At 39.6% G+C, this 18,277-nt stretch overlaps 1 pseudogene; it reads right to left on the bottom strand.

The window, feature by feature from the left end:
• Positions 1-3,361: 3,361 nt before the first annotated feature.
• Positions 3,362-4,474, bottom strand: LOC116836448 (olfactory receptor 10A7-like; annotated as a pseudogene).
• Between the last annotated feature and the right edge of the window lie 13,803 nt (positions 4,475-18,277).

Below are 18,277 nucleotides of genomic sequence, written 5' to 3'. Positions count from 1 at the left end.
TCTTACCAAACTTTGGCATCGTTATAGCAAAGCATTTTAGCACATGTCTCACTTTAAACCTGTAAGCAGTTACTTTAAAGTAAATGGGAGTTTAACACATGCTCAAAATATGCCAATGAAGCATCACCTGAAGGGTCAATAACTTCAGTGAGGCTACTCATGCTTAAAGCTCAACACACAATTTACCAACTCTGGATAATAGTCCTTCTGTATATCTAGGTAATTCTGTGGTCTTCACCATTGTAATATAAGCACCTTCAGAATAATGAACAGATTTTATGCTAACCACACCCTTGTGAGGGAAGTCAATATTATTACCAGACATAGGTGAAAAACAAGGTATGTTTGTGATGATATATTGCTTGAAACAGGTGGTGGTATAGTAGGAGAGTATGCTTCAGTTTGCTGCTTTCTCTTATAGTTCATGACCACTGAACAATGAAGAAGAATAAGTGATGCAGCCAGGGTCACCCAGGGAGTCTGTGGCTGAATCTGGAATGTAACCAGATCTTCTGAATTCCACTCCCTTGCCTTTCAATTGATTGAAATATGAAGGTTCTCCACCATAACTTATTAAATGAAAGATAGGGACAAATATGAATATTTTTACTGTTTTCCAACTGGAGAAAAGTTAGAAAAGGAGAACAAAATATTGGATAAAATCTCTTATGCACACTCTTTTTATAGTTTAAAGCAATAAAAGTATGTGATTAGCATATTGCCATTGAACGTCAATGGGATTTGAGCACCTAAATGCCTCAAGCTCCTTTGGAAGCTGAGCCACAATTCATATGCTGTAGAATGTTATTAGCTAAACTGAAGAAGTAAAACAAACATTATAAGCAAATCTTTGTCAAATTATGGACCGGTTGACGCCCACCATGGCAAAGGTGGAACATTCCTTTCCGTTATATCTGTGATTCCAATTCTGGAAGCACTAGGTATGTGTGTGCTGCTGTCATGTGAAATGTTGAGTTCCATGAGGGGCTCTGATCTGGGTGTAATTTTTCTTAAAATGACTCTTGCTTCTGCTCATCCTACCTGAAGGATCAATGAGATTTGGGAGTTAGGCGATCCTGAGTTTGAGTGCTATGCCCTAGTGGCTCGTTAGGGGAAGGCATTGATTAAAGAGAGCAGCTACAAGCTATAGGCAAACAGATTTCCACACAGCTTCAGTTTCACCTTTGTTATCTTCTTTATCAGGAATCTAAGTTTGGTGGGAACAGAGGTAGGCCAATGTGAACACTTTTGCTTATACTCTATGCTACTATCTCTTGTGGACTAATCCCAGTGGATGACTCCTTAATCTCATTTAGAATACATTTGTTCTTTTGGAAGAAAAAAAATCAGGTTTCACTGCATACTTCCTGTATCCCTTGGTGTATTTGATTCACACGATTGTCGTTAGATGTTGGTAGATGTTTATCTGCATGTGTATGTTCTCTCTGTGTGCCACCCCAGTCCTGCGCAGACAGCTGGCATGGCAGACCTTGAGCAACCTGCCCAATGATGACAAGATCTGTTAAGGGATGAAAGCACACAGCCAGTTTTATTATCTATGAAGCATGGTACCAGTATCCCGCAGACTCTACCAGACCACTAACACGTGTATGGCCATAACAATGGACCAGCTTAGTGAATGGTGGGACTTTCTGTTCCTCCCTAGGCCAGACAATGATACTGCCTCTGAGATACATCTTTATACCACGATACAAACAAGTTTCATATTGCCCCTCTGGCATAGTTACTGCCCTTTGACGTGGCTAGTTATCACCCATTACTTTGTACATGTTGGTTCAAACAAAACATCTCTATTGTTTACTGTCATCCTGACCTTATCTTTAAGGAAGGGTCAGTGTTTTCCTGTTATCCTTGGAGAATGTTTTTATACTATCCTCTGTATTGGGATGTTCTAGCACCACTTGATATGGGGATGTATTTGTGTGAGTACTCTGTGCCTAGCACTTCTTAGGAATGTGTAATGTGTATTGCAACAATAACAGCCCTCTTCTTGCAGATTCTCTGAGCAGGTCTTGCCTCTTGCTCACAGCTTGTCTTTGCTTTAAACCAGTAAAGCTTTGACTTTTACTTTAGCCCAGGCCTCCAGCCTCATACCAGGCCTCTGATAAAATGGCTTATATCTCAAGTTCTCTTCCTACTGCAACAATAACTGTTTCTGTTATCTTCAGTGCCTGGATACACACTTTACTGATTGTCTGGAAGCATGAGCTTTCGTGGGTGAATAACCACTTCGTCAGATGCATGCATCTGACGAAGTGGGTATTCACCCACGAAAGCTCATGCTTCAAAACGTCTGTTAGTCTACAAGGTGCCACAGGATTCTTTGCTGCTTTTACCGATCCAGAGTAACACAGCTACCCCTCTGACACTTTGCTGATTGAGCACCTCTGAAACAGAAACAGAGGAAGGTCAAGATTTTGCCAACCTTATTTACGTTGAACAATATGTTATTCTTCAGGGTAGTCAACGAAATCAAGGAAGCTGCAGTTACACCTGCATCCAGAAGATAATCTTGTTTGCCATTAGGATCTTCATAGGGTGGACACCATTCCTATGTATAGTCCAGTCCTATGTGTACATCATCTCCACTATCCTGAGATATGCTCTACGAAGTGGACTCTGAAACTTTTTCCCCTTACGCATCTCACTTGACTATCCTCCTCCTGTTCTGCATCACCTATGTTGGGCATATCTCCTGCTTCTTCCTTGATAATACAGGGTGTTGTTCATGTTTTATGACACACTGATCCCTCATGCTGAACCCATAGAGCTACACCCTGAAGAACCAGGATGTGAAAGTGGCATTGAGAAAAGTCTTGATGGGGAAATTGTATTTGCAATGAAATTGCCAATGCTTTTATGAAGGCTCTGTGAATATCACCTGGGAACTAAGGGAGTCTTCCTTTTCTTGTTTGGTTTTCTACTCTCTGTCTTTAGTAGAAATGGTGAAAAAAATTTAACAACAACAAGAACAACAAAATTAGCATCATTTGGTACCTTCAGATGTTCTCATTTTTTTTTTTCATTTTTAGTGAAACTTTGTATTTTACCTTATTATCATATTTTACATTCATTTTCAACAATTTTACATGAACTTTTATTCAAAATCATTCTCAAAATGGTTAGCATACAGCACATAAACACTGTTTTCAAAATAAGATTTTTAAACAGAATTTTCATTGCAATTTTGAGCTGAATGTTGAAAATAACCCATGCATTGCCATGTGAAATGTAAATGTGTTTTTTGTGATTTTCCTCTTTTTGTTTCAAACAGCTACAATATGATAACCATTTCTGAAACTTTTGATGACGTTCTTTAGCCAAAATTTCTAATTTAAACTCAAACAAAAAAATTGACAACGTGTTTTATTCTGCAGTTTTGGGACACTAGTTCAACTGTAACTATGAATGCTACTGACTTCAAGGGAACTACTCCAGATTTGTACATTTGAGTTACTGATATCAGAACAAGAGCTGTGCCCAAATTACTTTCTATGAGAAAATATTTTTTCTCTTCATTCTGTCCCCCAGCAATCTCCTCAAGCTCTTTCATCTCCTTGTTCCTCAGGCTGTAGATAAAGTGGTTCAAGGTCGGGGTGATGGTTGTATATATCAGAGCCAGCACTTTGTTAGTGTCTAGTAAATGAATGGATTTAGGTCTTAAATAGATCAGGCCACAGCTCCCGTAATACAATGTCACCACAATGAGGTGTGAGGAACAGGTGAGAAGGCTTTGTGTCTGCCTTCAGCTGATGCCATCTTTAAAATGTGGAGATAATAAAGGTGTTAGGACACAACGATGAGAGAAAATGGAGTGAAGATGACTAGTAATAGCTGCTGTAAACAACTGCATTTCATACAGAGGGAATGTCAATACAAGAAAGCTTAATCAATGGGGAATATCACAGAAGAAATAGTTAATCTGATTGGACCCACAAAATGGCAAGGTGAAAACCCAGGCTGTCTGTACTAGGGACACTACATTACCCCAGAACCAAGAGAGAACTGTCAAGAAAAGGCAGACCCTCCTTCATGATGAGCCTGTACCTCAATGGGTTGCATATGGCCACATAGCGGTCATATGCCATTGCGGCCAGAAGGAAGCACTCATAGATTCCAAGGAAGAGAAGGAAGTACATTTGGGCAACACAGCCCATGTAGGAAATGCCCCTGTTGTCTGAGAGGAAGTTCACCAGCATCTTGGGGACAGTGACTGAGTATAGCAGATCTCCCAGGAAGGATAAGAGATCCGGAGAAAGAAATACATGGGGGTGAAGGGCTGGGTCATGTGATAAGGATGATGAGGATGTTCCCCATCAGTGTAATGGTATAAATGGACAGATAGATGGAGAACAGAGGCACCTGAAGGTCATGGTGGTTGGACAATCCTAGTAGAATGAATTCAGTCACCCGTGGTGAGGTTCCCCCTTCCTGATTCTTCTACATAATTCATCTGTGGGAGACAATAAATACCCAATATCATGTGAAGAAATGACCCACTGCAGAAAATAATGAGAAAAGCTTAAAGGCACACATCGAAGTCAGGCTTTCAACTCCCATGGCCATTCCATGGGAGTTGGGGCTGAGATCATCAATGGTAATTTAGTGGATACCTTGCCTGATTTCTAGGGGTTTTAGGAACTTAAATACTTTTAATGATCTGGACCTTGGTGCATAACTTCTCCCATGACTTTGAAATTGTCCTGAAAACTATAAGGGCTTCTTCTCACTTCCTCTAGGGCAAATTTGCTGTAGATGCCAATCTGGTTTATTGGTATGTGTTCATTCTAGTGTGGTCACACAAATGAGAAAAAAAGAGAACGGCTATCTCAAGGAAAAGAAACTTCCCCCAATATGTGTAGTTTCTGTTGAAAAAATCAGAACTACCTGTAAAAGGCCCCTCAGATCCAGAGGGTCTGGGTCTTGGGGGTCCCCGGGCAAGGTTTTGGGGGGGGCAGAGTGTACCAGGCACTGGAATTCCTGGTTGGTGGCAGCACTACGGGTTCTAAGCTGGGGATTAAGCTTAGAGGAATACATGCTGGTACCCCATATCTTGGACGCTAAGGTTCAGAGTGGGGATTGTACCATGACAGTCATAAATTCATCAGAAACACATTGACTACACTATGTTCTAACTGGCACACTATACGAACCCCGAGATTGCATAGATCACCAAAGTTTCTTTGAAGTAGATGGATCCATGCTGATTTGCACAAGCTGCATATTTCCCTGCTAGAGTCCCATCTGACTGGCACAGAGTTTGTGCCCTGTTCGGTGATTGCCAAATAATAATATTGAGATTCTGTAAAAAGCTACCTTTTTGTCCACCATGACCAGGTGGAATTTTAAAGCACTTAAGGGCTTTACACAGAAAAGTCAGAGGAGATGGGCACTTCACTTCTCCTTTTTGTGCCTTAGTTTCTCCAGCTATAGAAAGGGATGATAAATTTTACTTATCCCTCAGTAGAATTGTTTCTAAAATAATTAATATTTGTAGAACTCTTTGAGATCCTCAGATTACTGTTGCTATGAAAATGCAAAGTGACATTATTATCATTGAATCAAATTGATTTCTAAATAACTGTTGATAATACATACGGAACAGATTATAGTTTCATAATATATGGACCAGAGTCCATTTTGATTCTTTGTTTGTTTGTTTATTGTTGTTGTTGTTGTTTTTGTTTTCTAATTTTAAGAAAAGGGTAATTAAAAAAAACTGGAGATAATACAAAAGAGAGGTAAAAAGCCTGATGCTTTTTAGTGGGGGAAGGGAATTAAAAATCTGAAGTATGAAGAAATTTACAAAGACCAGAGTAGGTGACTATAAGGATATGAGGAAATGTAACAACTGTCTGCAGACAAATAGACAAAAGTTTTAAAAAAAACCAAACAATCAGAGCTGGTTGAAAATTTTCAGAGGAATGTTCTCCATAAGAAAACAATGATGCAATAAAATCTAAACATTTAGATGGAATGTTTTGATTTTGTATAAATTGTCTATAGAAAATTGATATGGTATAATAATATTGCTTCATGGTTATCATTTCAATGATAATATAATCAAATGTACAGAGTCAAAATGAAATGTTTTCAGATAATTAAAAACTGCCTTTTTACTTTATTCAGATACAATATTTCAGAATATTTTGTTTCACTAAAATAAAACCTTGAGATTTTGAATTCTTGGTCTGATTTTGGATTAAACCTAATTTTGAAAACTATGATTTTATGGTAGGACAGATATGAAAAAAGAGAGAGGGCATTGTTCTTATATTTATTTCTAATAATGATAATGATCAAGAGTTAGCCAGTTCTTAGAGCCCTGAGTAATTCCACACAAACCAGTGAGATCATTTATGGAACAAGGTCCTGTTGAATGTGAAGCTAACACAATATGTCCCCTACAATTTACATAGGACCGTCCACCAAATACCTCTGAATAACTGACATCAGTGTGCCTGTCACACAACCTCCGGCTGTGGCAGGTCAGTATTACCCCAATTTTGCAGATGGAAAAAACGAGGGACAGGGAAGCAAGAAGCCATTTTCCACCGAGGTCACACAGCTAGTCTGTGGAGGGAAAGAAAGAGATTCCGGGGCTTATGAGTCACCCTAATCTAAGCACAGAACAGCCCCTGAATATACCCTGTAGATATGAGAGTATACATCACTGTCAAAACCCAGTTATATGACTGATCAAACTGCACAGATGGAGGCCATGTCTATATAGAGAGACAGACAAAGAATTCATTTCATGCACTCACTTCCACAGCCATCAATCCAGTGCCTTTGGTTGGTTCTCAAGATGCTCCATTCTAAAGACAAAAGTAAAGGCTGCATGAATACAGAGGCTGCAGAGCCCACAGCCTGGACAGCTTGGATATCAGGAAAAAAAAACATCTATACGGGATCATTTAAAGTGAACCTCTACAATCTAGCAAACTTTGCCACATGAGGAATCTCATTCATGTGCCTTTGCAAAATTGAGCCCTGGATACATGTCTGATAAAGCAGACAGTCCTATCAGGTTGCTAAACACCACTGAAGTTACAGAATCAGGAAGTTCTATGTTTATGATAATGATCAGGCAAAATTAAAATGTTATGGCAATGACCTAATCTCAGTGTCTGAGATCTCTGGAAATCCCTGTTCACTTAGGTAGGGAGTTGAAAGTAATTAAATAAAAGGAGAGAAAACACTTCATTAGTGTTAATTCTACCTAATCCTTCCAGGATGTAACTTGATACAACTCTCTTTGCCTTCAACTTAACTTCAAATTGCCAGTTCTACCGATCCAGAATGATCTGGGTCTGATTTACGAGGGATATTCTGTTGCATTACTTATTGGACATTTTTCTTTAGTTATTTATTTGAATTGAGGTAAACCCAGCAGCCCAGTCATGGAATAGGACCCCATTGTGCTATGCTCTGGATAACCCTGAATAAAAAGTCAGCCCTTCTCCAAAAGTTAAGCCTAATTATATCATTCCCAAACTTATGGAAGATTTTACATTAGTATAGGAGCCCTGGGGATGGCTATGTCAGGAACACTGAGGATAGGCACCTATTTAATTACAGTTTTAAATTTCTTTGGAAGCAAGAAAAAGAAGTCAAAGGGCTGATACTCTGCAGATGAAAATTCGTTCTTAGAAATGGGAATCTGCTCCAGATTCTATACTGAGATTGTTCAAGTCACAAGGCAAAAGCAACATGTCCTCCTATGTTTCAGTCCATGCAAAAGTGAATGCTAACTAATTCAGTCAGATCCAAAATAAGTTCCCCTATCCAGCTCCTTGTGCTCAGCTCTCTCTGGAGAAAGTGCTGATCTGTGTCTACTTCACCTTCTACATAAACCTTGGCCCCCCTGGTTCCCGGAACCCAATAGGTATAAACCTTGGGGAGTGATATGCTGAAACCCCTGCGCTCCGCACACAGGGAATTTTATCCCATAGTTCCACTGTTTCTCTCTGATTAGGTGCAAAAGGCTGCAGCATAGGTTTTTCATGAGTCTTGTTCCTGGATCTAATTCTCACCATTAAGGCCAATTCATGAGGCTCTTCTATGTCGAGAGCCTGTAGTGGGTGTGAAAGCCATTTATATCCATTTTTTATATGGATAACATGGTCCAAAGCAGCTTCAATGGATTCAGACTACTGAATCAAATTCTCTTTCAGACTATCTACACTTTGGAGTGGGAAGCAGAGGTAAGACACTGCGGGGAAGCAGAGGTACATACACTGCGGAGAGCAGAGGTACAGCAGCTGCGGGAGCAGAGGACAGACCTCAAGCTGTGCGAGGTGACTGAGTGGGTTTGTAAATCAAGTGATGAGCTCATGGTACTGCCGCTTGCCCTGCCTGTGCTACACGGCGCTGCCTACATTTTAGCAACCATCTCATGATGCAAACACGGTAATCTACATGAGCTGCTAATCACACCCTAGCTCCAAGTGTAGATGTAGCTAATTACACCAGTGTGAAACTGAATTAAGGGATCCATATTGCAAACCCATGAGCATGATTCAATGAAAGAAACTGTTGGCTTCAGATCTTAACCCTCAAGGAGAGCACAAGCAGTCCTGTTTCAATTAGTGACATTTACCTCACTGTGACACTTAGAGTGGGAAACATTACACCGGTAGTAACTGCTCATGGAATCTGTCTAACTGTATGAACTTCCATGCAGCTAATCCAAATTTGTTCCTGCACGTTAAAAGCAGAACTCCTGGATAGATCACCTGCTTTGATAGGGTAGGTAGGTCATTGTCATAAATCCATGGATTCCAGGTCAGAAGGGTCGTGTGATGATTGATCTGAGCTCTGTATAAACCAAGCCAGAGAATCCCAAAGTATTTGTGTTTGAACTAGAGTGTCTACATTAAAACAAAACAAAGCATCCATGTTGATTGAAAGATTGTCAGTACAGAGAATCCACACAAACTCTATTCCGTGTGTTTCTCCTGTCAAGTAAGGACTTGCTAACCAAATTTTGACCTCATTATAGTGAAGCACTTAAGCATGTGCTTCACTTGAAACCTGTGCATAGTCACGTGGACATCAATAGGAGTTTAACACATGCACATTTAATCCCACTTAAGCATCATTTTACACCTCATTGGTTTCAGTGAGGCTATTCATGCTTAAAACTTAGCACCCACTTTATTTACCAAATTTGAATGATTTTCTTTCTATATATCTAGGTTTTTATGTGATCCACATCACTTTAATATAAGCATCTTCACAGGTGTTTACAGTAGCAGCACTTCTTTGAGGGTGGCCTATGTTACCCCATACAGATAGGGATTTGGTTTTGTGCTTTCTCTTCTTGTGGATTACCACTGAACAATGAAGATTAAGTGACTCAGCAAAGGACATCCAAGGAGTCTGTGGCTGAGTCAGGAATGTTACCAGGCCTTCTGAGTTCCATGCTGGTGCCTTATCAATTGGTTGGTTGAAAAAAGAATGTTCTCCAGCTTAATTTTTCAAATGAAATATAAGGGCAAATGTGACCATTTTTAGTGTTTTCCAACTGGAGTAAAGTTGGTAATGTATAAGAAAAACTGGAAGAAATTCCTTTTTCACACTCTTTTTTACTGTTTAAAGCAATAAAACCATGTGGCTAATATATTGTCATTGAAAGTAAATGGGATTTGAACACCTAACTTTCTGTCTCCTCTGAAAATCCCAGTCATAGTTCATAAAGTCTATAATCTTATTGAGTAAACCAAAAACAAACAAAAAAGAATAATACCAGCAAAACTACACAGAATTATGGAGCTTTTGACATGCATCATGGCAAATGTGGAACATTTCTTACCATTAAGCCATGATTTGAACTCTGGAAGCAATATGTGTTTGTATACTGCTGGTTTGTGAATGTTTTGTTCAATGGAAGGCCCTGACATGGTCAGCATCTCTTCTAAAATAATTCTTCTTTCTGATCAGCCTACTCGAAGGATCAATGCTTCTCAGAGGATGTGGCTGAGATTTGGGAGGGGAGCAATCCTGAATTTTTCAGCTGTGCTCTACTGGCTCAGGATGCATTGATGAGTTTTGATGTCTAGCAGAGTGATGAATTTAAGCTCCCAAGCTTGTCTTTTGAATGGTTTCCTTTGAGGATGAGGACTGAGATGTCAGATATGGAGTGATCATTTTGTGAAAAGTGTTTGCCCATGAGTGATAGCGTTCTTTTGTCTTTTATCATTTTTCTGTGTGAGTTCATTTGTGAGCATAGTGATTGTCTAGTTTCACTCATTGTTGTTGGGGCAGTTGGTGCTTTGGATGAGGTACACCACATGTTGTGATCAACTTGTGTAGGCCTGTAGAATCTTGGAAGGACAAGCTTGTGTGGCCAGAGCTCGTAGTTTCAGGGAGCTGATCCACATCAGGCACAGACAAGTCTCCCTGGACAGAGAGTGGCAAAGTGCCTCCAAACCCCAGGATCCTCTGGGTAGCATCACCATGGTTGCAGGAATTTAACCTGCATGTTTCACCAAATGACAAGCATGCCATCCACTCATCCACCCCTCCATGAATGATCATAATATAAGAAAAATATCAGTTCAGAAAGCTAATGAGAAATCTAGCTCAGTAGTAGAGATGGTTGGAGATTTTCCATTAGAAACATGTGGGAGGGGGCAGAGGGGAGGAATTTGGGCAGAAAGTGACTATTTCATCAAAATTAACTTTTCCTTGGGAAATGTCTTTTTTCAATTAAAAACAAAACATGCTGGTTGATTTTTGATGTTGAAAACCTCAGCAACAAAAATAATCATCAAAAAATGTAGCTGAAAATGGATTTCCCCCCAAATGTTTTCGAGGGGAGAGGGGGTGGATGGAATTACTGACTAGTTCTACTGAGAAGAAACCACAGCCTGATGGGCACTTGAATTTCATGGTCACAGCATAAACACAGAGAAATTAGATGCAAACATAAAACCCTCTTGCTGGAAGGTTGCAACATATCACTTTATTTCTTGGACTACAGAACAATAAGTTCAAAAAACTCCCAAACCAGTGAGAGACAAAGCAGGCTTTTCCATTAGGCATAATTCACCCCACCTTGCTCTAGACTGGCTCTGTGCAGATTGACTCCTAGTCCCCCTAGATTGGCAAAGTTCCCATACGAGCCCTTGCTTGGATGGCAGGGGGGGGGGGGACCAGTAAACGCGTTTCCCAAAACTTGGAATGAATAGCTGTGATTTTTAACACAAGTTCTTTCATACACCACAATGGCCAAACATTCAGCGAACACCTGTAATAAACATTGAATTTCAGTAGGAAATTTCAGATTCATAGGTTTCATGTTTTTAATGGGAAATTGGAAATATTAATTTAAGGATTGAATTTTTTTTTTTGAGCCCAGAAGAGGTCCCAAGAATTTGGGCCTTTGAAGTTTAGATTAACATGGAACTGCCATCAAACAGTTCCCTCCACTTTTTCATTATTTTGTCCTAAATGCAATTAGCTGAAATCTCTGAACTGCTGTGAAAGAAAACCAGTTTTCCCCTGAAAAACTTTCCTCAGGCCTCCCCCTTTAACACTCACATATCACTATTTACGCTGTAAGAATGAGGGGGGGGGTTTTTTTTTTTGAACACACACACAAACACTGGTTCTTGAGAATGGTGTAGAAAGAACCGAAAGCTTGGTCCATGCGCTCTCTGAAAATCGTGGTTGGGGGGGTTTAAATGTCTGGAAAGGCAAGTAAACAATGCGATTTAGGGTCCCCATCAGACACACGCACACACACGAACTGAGTTGAAGAGGAGCAAGATGGCAAAATGCCTTTTTCCCCTGCCAAGTGGGGGGTGGAACAAAGGTATTCCTCAGGATGGTGGGGTGATTAATAGAAAAATGTTAGGAATCAGGGTTAATAGAAAGATGGTAAAAGTATGAACATAAGGGGCGGGAAGCCCAGAAAACCAAGTTAAAATCCCCCTTGTGTCCACTGCAGGATGAAGGTTTTAACTGAAAGTTTTACATTTTTCCAACCAAGGGAAAAGGGTCCATTTCATTGGACCCGCAAACATCTAAAATTGGATTAATCCAAGAAAACTTTTATGGAACGCCACCTAACAAATCGCACTAATTCAAGATGGCAGCTCACTAATAGCGGGAAGCAAGAAATCCTGTTCATTCATAAATGGACCAACATAGTTCAAAAAGTGGGGGTTTTATTATAATCGCAATACCGATCTAAACCTTCCGCCTGCCCCAGGAGTAAGCATTTGAAACATGCCAAAGATACAAAACAATAAAATTTGCATGAAGCAAGCCCGTTGAAAAAGAATCATTCTGTTTTTCCCCCAATTTTCAAGGAACTGGGCCAGCATCCCCCTGGCGGGAAACAGTGGAAGGTTGGTAAGCAAAGGTTTCCTCCAAGCAAGGGACAGTTTCCCCCCCCCCAAGGAAGAAGTACAGGGGGAGTGTGAAGCTGATGAATCAGCCCCACACTATTTGCAAACAATTTTGGGGATGTTTCCCCAGCCATGGGTTTCCCCCCATAAATGCAGAATCAACTTAAGGAAAAGCCGGAAAAGGGAGACTGCAATTCCTGGGACATTCTCATTGCAGGAAAGGATAAAATTTTCCATGATGGATGTTTTGGATCTCCCTGGCCCCTTTATGTTGTGCCAAGGGAAGTATCCCAATGGGATGGTAAAGAACAGGGAAAAGAAAAGCTTGCACCATGTTAATAAAGAGACATTGTTTTTTATGTAGTACAGGCCAACCACTATATCATATTGCTCCCAAGGAAACACAACTCCTCTGAAATGAAAATTACAAAAGCCCTATTCCCTTAACTTGAAGAAACCTGGGCTGGGGGTTTGGGGTTTTAACCATCACGCTATCACTGTGCTGGAGGCAAATCAAAAAATATTGCTTGTTAATATTCTCTGTCTCACTATCCCATTGCTTGGGGTTGGCACCTTCCAAATGTCTACTGTGGGTGGGGCCCCTGCATTAAGCCATGGAAAACTCCAAGAAAGAACCCTGGTTTTGTTCCAAACCTTTGGTTCAGTCAATTGTCGCCCGTTCAGCCTGACCACCATGCACAATCTGCCATTAGAAATATAGAAAAAACCTTCTCCTTTGTCCAATCATGTTTTTTGCTGTTTTTATTTTTTTATGCCCAATTCAAAGTTGGGTTTAAGATTGGTTTTATATCCAATTTCCAAATGTGAATTCATTTCTAACAGAGGAACAGATGGAAGGGTGGTTGATTTCTCCTGGCACATATTAGTATTTTTTGGCAAACCATATCCTACCAAACTTTACAATCACTCCAATTTTTTTATTTTTAGTTTTTTTCACCCATAATCAAATACTTGGAAGCCACAAATGGGGAAACAAAATTTTTGAAAAAATAAAATTGGACTGATTTATAATGTTGGCAAAATTAGCAGAGGGGGGGCCAATCTTTGGGGTAGGAGCATGGGCCTTAATTACTAATCAGTGGGTTGAATTACTCAAGTGATGTGGAATAAGATAGATAGATAGACAGATATTTTTCTGTCCATGTTGCCCTTTCTAGCATCTGTCTGTTCTTCTGTCCCCTTGTGTGGTCAATTCAGAAGAGGTATTTTGAAAATTACTTGGTATTTCAGTACAATGCCTTTTCGAATATTTAACGGCAGAAATGTTGTAATGAATGTGGGGAACACTGGCCCCTTTAACTTACGTTTTTTTTTAAATCCAAAAGCCCCACTTGTAATTGATCTCTTGGCCCAATTTCTCACACCACTGGCGGATTTCTCTGGAGAGGAATTGATGCAATTATAAGCTTTTTTGGTTTAATTTCTAAAGATTATTTTTTTTTGTTTTGCATTGGTTTCCCTGAAGAACAAAAACGAAAAATTCTCAATACAATTTCATGATAAAAAAAAGTGCTCATAAAAGTTCATCAGTGACGAAATATTTTTGTCCTCCAGAAAAAAACATCCCCCCATTCTCAAGAAATTATTATTCCAATGTAATACTGTTGGCTGTCTGTTTTACCATTTTTACTGAGGGGTGGTTTTTCCTCTATTTCCATTGGATTGAACTGCACTAGCCAGCACAATAACTCACTGTGTACCTATTTTAACGATATAAGGTAGTAACAGGCGGGCCCCCCCTTTGCACAGCAAGAAGTGGGTTAAACTTGGTTCTTCAAGACAAAGACAAGCTATGCCTCAGCCACGTGCATCAAAGTATGGCCAATCGCCCTTTCAGATTGGCCTCCTTTGGACGACCTGGTGTAATAGAGTACCAAAACAAAAAAAAATTGAAGAAAAATAAACAAAGCAAAAAAGTTAGGAGCTGTTACAAACGTATGGGTGGTTTTCCATGAATGTTATAACGAAAGTTTGTCACTTGTCCAAACGTAATTATCAAACAAAATAAAAAGGAAGTCAATAAAAAGGAAACTAGGTCCAGTTACAAAGATTGAAATAAGAGCCAAATAACACAGAAATGCGGGGCAAGATTCAAAAGCAAAGGACAAAATCAGCTCAAAACTAGCTTGAGGAATAAATGGAATAACAAGAGAAAACTTTTAATCAAAAACTATAGAGCAGAGGAAAGAGACAGGACAGGGGGTAGGCCCACTGCCCCATTGGAGAGGGAGAAACAAGTAACAGGAAACTTGAAAAATTTGGGCCCAAAAAAGAGTGCCCCCCCCCTTTACCTAACTTCTTTGTTTTCGGTCTTTTGCACAGAGAAATCTGAAAAAGGAAATGGTCTTTAACATAGTGAATGCTTAAGGGAAAAGGGGGCGTTAAAGGTTTAGACAGATTAAAAAATAAAAAAAAAGCATTTAAAAATCAAAACTTTAGAAAAGTTTAGAAAAAATGCCCTTGCCAATACCCAGGGCCCTGATGAAATGCCAATCCCTAGAATACTCAGGATTAATACAGGAGGTATCTTGAGCCCTCTAGCCTTTTTACTTTTGGGAACGTCATGGGAGATGGGAGAGATTCCCAGAAGATTGGAACAAGGCAAATACAAAGTGCCCATTCCTTTATAAAAAGAAATCAAACCATCCCCAGGAAACTAACAGACCATATAGTTTTAACTTCCCTTTGGTTGCCCAGGGGAAGATAATGGAGCAAAGTAATAAGGAAAATCAATCCGCAAAACACTTGGAGGGTTGGTAGTGAATAAGAATAGCCAGCAATGGATTTTATAAAGAAACAAATCCTGTCAAAACCAATCTGCAATCACTTTCTTTGGATAGATAAAACGACCTGTGGAAATAGGGAAGAAGCGGTGGAAAATGTGGTAATACCTAGACTTCAAGTTTAAGGCATTTGATTACGGCCTGTGCTATTTTCCCTTATCGATAAACTAGGCCAAACAGTTTTAGAATGGGGGCTACTTATAAGGTTGGGGTGCAATAACTGGCTTGGATAACCATACTCCAGAGAGTTGGTTATTAATGGCCACCAAATCCTTGCTGGAAAAGGTATAACAAGTTGGTTTTCCAACAGGGGCCTGTTTTTCAGGAACTGCTCTGTTCAATTAATCTTCATTAACGGACTTTAAGAAGTTTTGGATAAAAGTAAACTTTATTATTTGCAGATGAAAATACCAGAAACGGAAGGAACGGGATTGCAAACGCTTTGGGAGGAACAAGGGGTCACAATTGGAAAATGAAAATCTAGACCAAAATGGAGAAATGGGTCCCTGAGGTAAACCGGAAAAAATGAATTCAAAAAAGACAATGCAAAGTGCCCCCATTAGAAGGAACAATCAGTTTCACACATTATGAAGGAAGAACTGTCTAGGAAGAGGAAGGCAAAGAGATCTAGGAAGTTGGAACCAACAACTCATAATAGAAGTCCAACAGTGGGGTGAAACGTTTGCAAAAAGCAACCTTGATTCGGATGCAATTACAAGGTGTTGGTAAACAAGCACGAGAAATCAATTTTCACTGCTACCTGCACGGTAAGCCCTCAACTGGAAATTTGCCAGTCCGCGCACGTTCCAAGAAAAAAGAGGGAAGACAACTTGGAGAGGGGTCCAGAAGAAAACAACAAGAGATGAGAAGGTCTTGAGAAACATGACTATGAAGGAACGCTGAAAAAGAAAAATGGGTTAAATTTAGTTTGGAAAAGAGAAGAACTGAAGAAGGACGTGATAGCAGTTTCCAGGATCAAAAGGGTCAAATCAAGAGGGAGGAGAACGACTTTGTCACCTAAGCCTCTAACCGATAGAACAAGAAGCAAATGGGCTAAACGCAGCAGGGAGATTTAGTTGGACATTAAGGGAAAAGTTCCCTAACGTCAGGGTAGTTAAACACTGGAACAAAATGGCCTAGGGAGGCCTGTGGAATCTCCATCTCTGGAGGAATATTTAAGGTAGTTAAGATAAATGTCTTCTCAGGGAATGACTAGGACCTCCAGTTTAATTTGGCCCTAGGGCAGGGGGCCTGGACTCGATGACTCTCTCGAAGGTTTTTCCTTCCTGTCCCCAAGTCCCAATGAATCCATGAACTCCTAATGGTAACGGCGTCAATGCGCATATTCGGCTGAATCAATACTTTTTATGGCCATCCTCTTTATAACAGCCTTAACAATTGAAAGTTAATAGGTCCCCCTCAGTCTCCTTTTTTTTCTAAAGTGAACAGCCCATTTTTTAACCTTCTTCATAGCTCAGGTTTGCCTAAACCTTTATTATTCATGCTCTCCACTGCACTTTTCTTCCTAACTTTACATGTTGCCTTTATGAATTTCATCTTTTTGATTTCAGATGAAATCCCAATTGTTCAAAGTCATTTTTTTGAAAATTCCCTTTAAGCCCTTGGTGCTTGCAAAGCCTTTTCCGCCCTTGGGGGTTCATCTGCAGAGTTTTTAAATAAAGCCCCCAAATAACAAACTCACCTTTCCATTAATCAAAAATCATTTAATGAAATATTTTGACAGTAAAACAGAACCGAGGGAAACAGAAATTCCCTTGGAACCTCATGAATACATCTTCCAGTTTCCACAAGCAGAACCATTTGATTAACTACTTTTTGAATATATTATACGGCAAACTAACAAAAACAAACAAAAACACAAAAAATACCAAGCAGCAAGTTGGAGTCTTCAGAAAACCTGGGGGTTTCTGCCAGACTTGGTTCCCTTGTTTAAGGAATTCCATAGCTTACAAACCACAAAATAGCTATGTAAAATTGTTCTGGTTTTATTTTGGGGGTGGGAGGTCAGGCCTTTCTGAAAAACCATTCCCTTCCCTGGGCTTTCAAACTGGCTTATTTTTTAATGCCCATAACACTTTAATCCCCACCAGCCCAATCCTATAAGTATGGGCTTCTGAGACTTGGGCCAAGACACAAGTGGATGTGATTTACCCCTTTTGAGTTAGCCTTTCAGCATAGTTTTTTTTTACTCATTTTATAGTAAATTTAATCTTAGATACATTTCCCTGGTTTCTTAAAGAAAGTCAATGAAGGACCTGCAACATATGGCTTACTAAAAATTCAAAAATAAACATCTTATCTATTGCTTTTCTTTTTCCCCCTAATCCCCCCAATAGAAAACCCCCTTTTAAATACACACTGGGAACCATAACATGAAATGCACACAGCATTGACTGAAATCACCAAAAAATCAATCAAAAAATTGCCCCACTAGCCAATTTAATATTCCAATAATATACCACAAACAGAAAATTTAATATGTGCAAAAAGGACAAATGCCCCCAAATAGCAAAGATTAAAACCATGTTGCCTATAATCTTTTTTAAGCCATCTAGGGGATTTAAGAATTCTTACCCTCCATTGGTATTAAAAGCCTGGATTAATTTTTTTTTCAGCATTCCAGGAAGAAATGTAAACCCTTTTCCAGGGTGGACAAATGAAAAAATGTTTTTTGGTTTGTCCTGTGGGTATGTTGGGGGGGGGTGTTGTACTTCTTTCTCTTCCCTTGTGGCAAAGTTAATGAAATATTCGATAGGTTGCCAAGACCCCAAACAGAAACCCTTGGACCCACTAAGAAAATCAATGCCTTCCAGTTCAAACAGAAAGGGGAACCATTGAATAACTAACTCCTTTTTGAAATAAATCTTTACACGGCAAATAACAAAACAAAACAACAAACAAAAAAAATGCTCCCAGCCAGCAAAGTTGAGTCCTCAGAACTGGGTCTGGCAAGACTTTGGTCTTTGTAGATTCATGCTACAAACACTAAAAATTTTTGGGGGTATTTTTGCAACCATAAAAACCACAAAAAATTCCACTCAATAACTGAAAAGCATCTGTTTTTTTTTTAGG

The sequence above is a fragment of the Chelonoidis abingdonii genome, unplaced genomic scaffold, assembly GCF_003597395.2.
Source record: "Chelonoidis abingdonii isolate Lonesome George unplaced genomic scaffold, CheloAbing_2.0 scaffold0762, whole genome shotgun sequence".
NCBI classification, from domain to species: Eukaryota; Metazoa; Chordata; order Testudines; family Testudinidae; genus Chelonoidis; species Chelonoidis abingdonii.
Note: the sequence above shows the minus strand (reverse complement) of the source record. Positions and strands in the feature narration are given on the sequence as shown.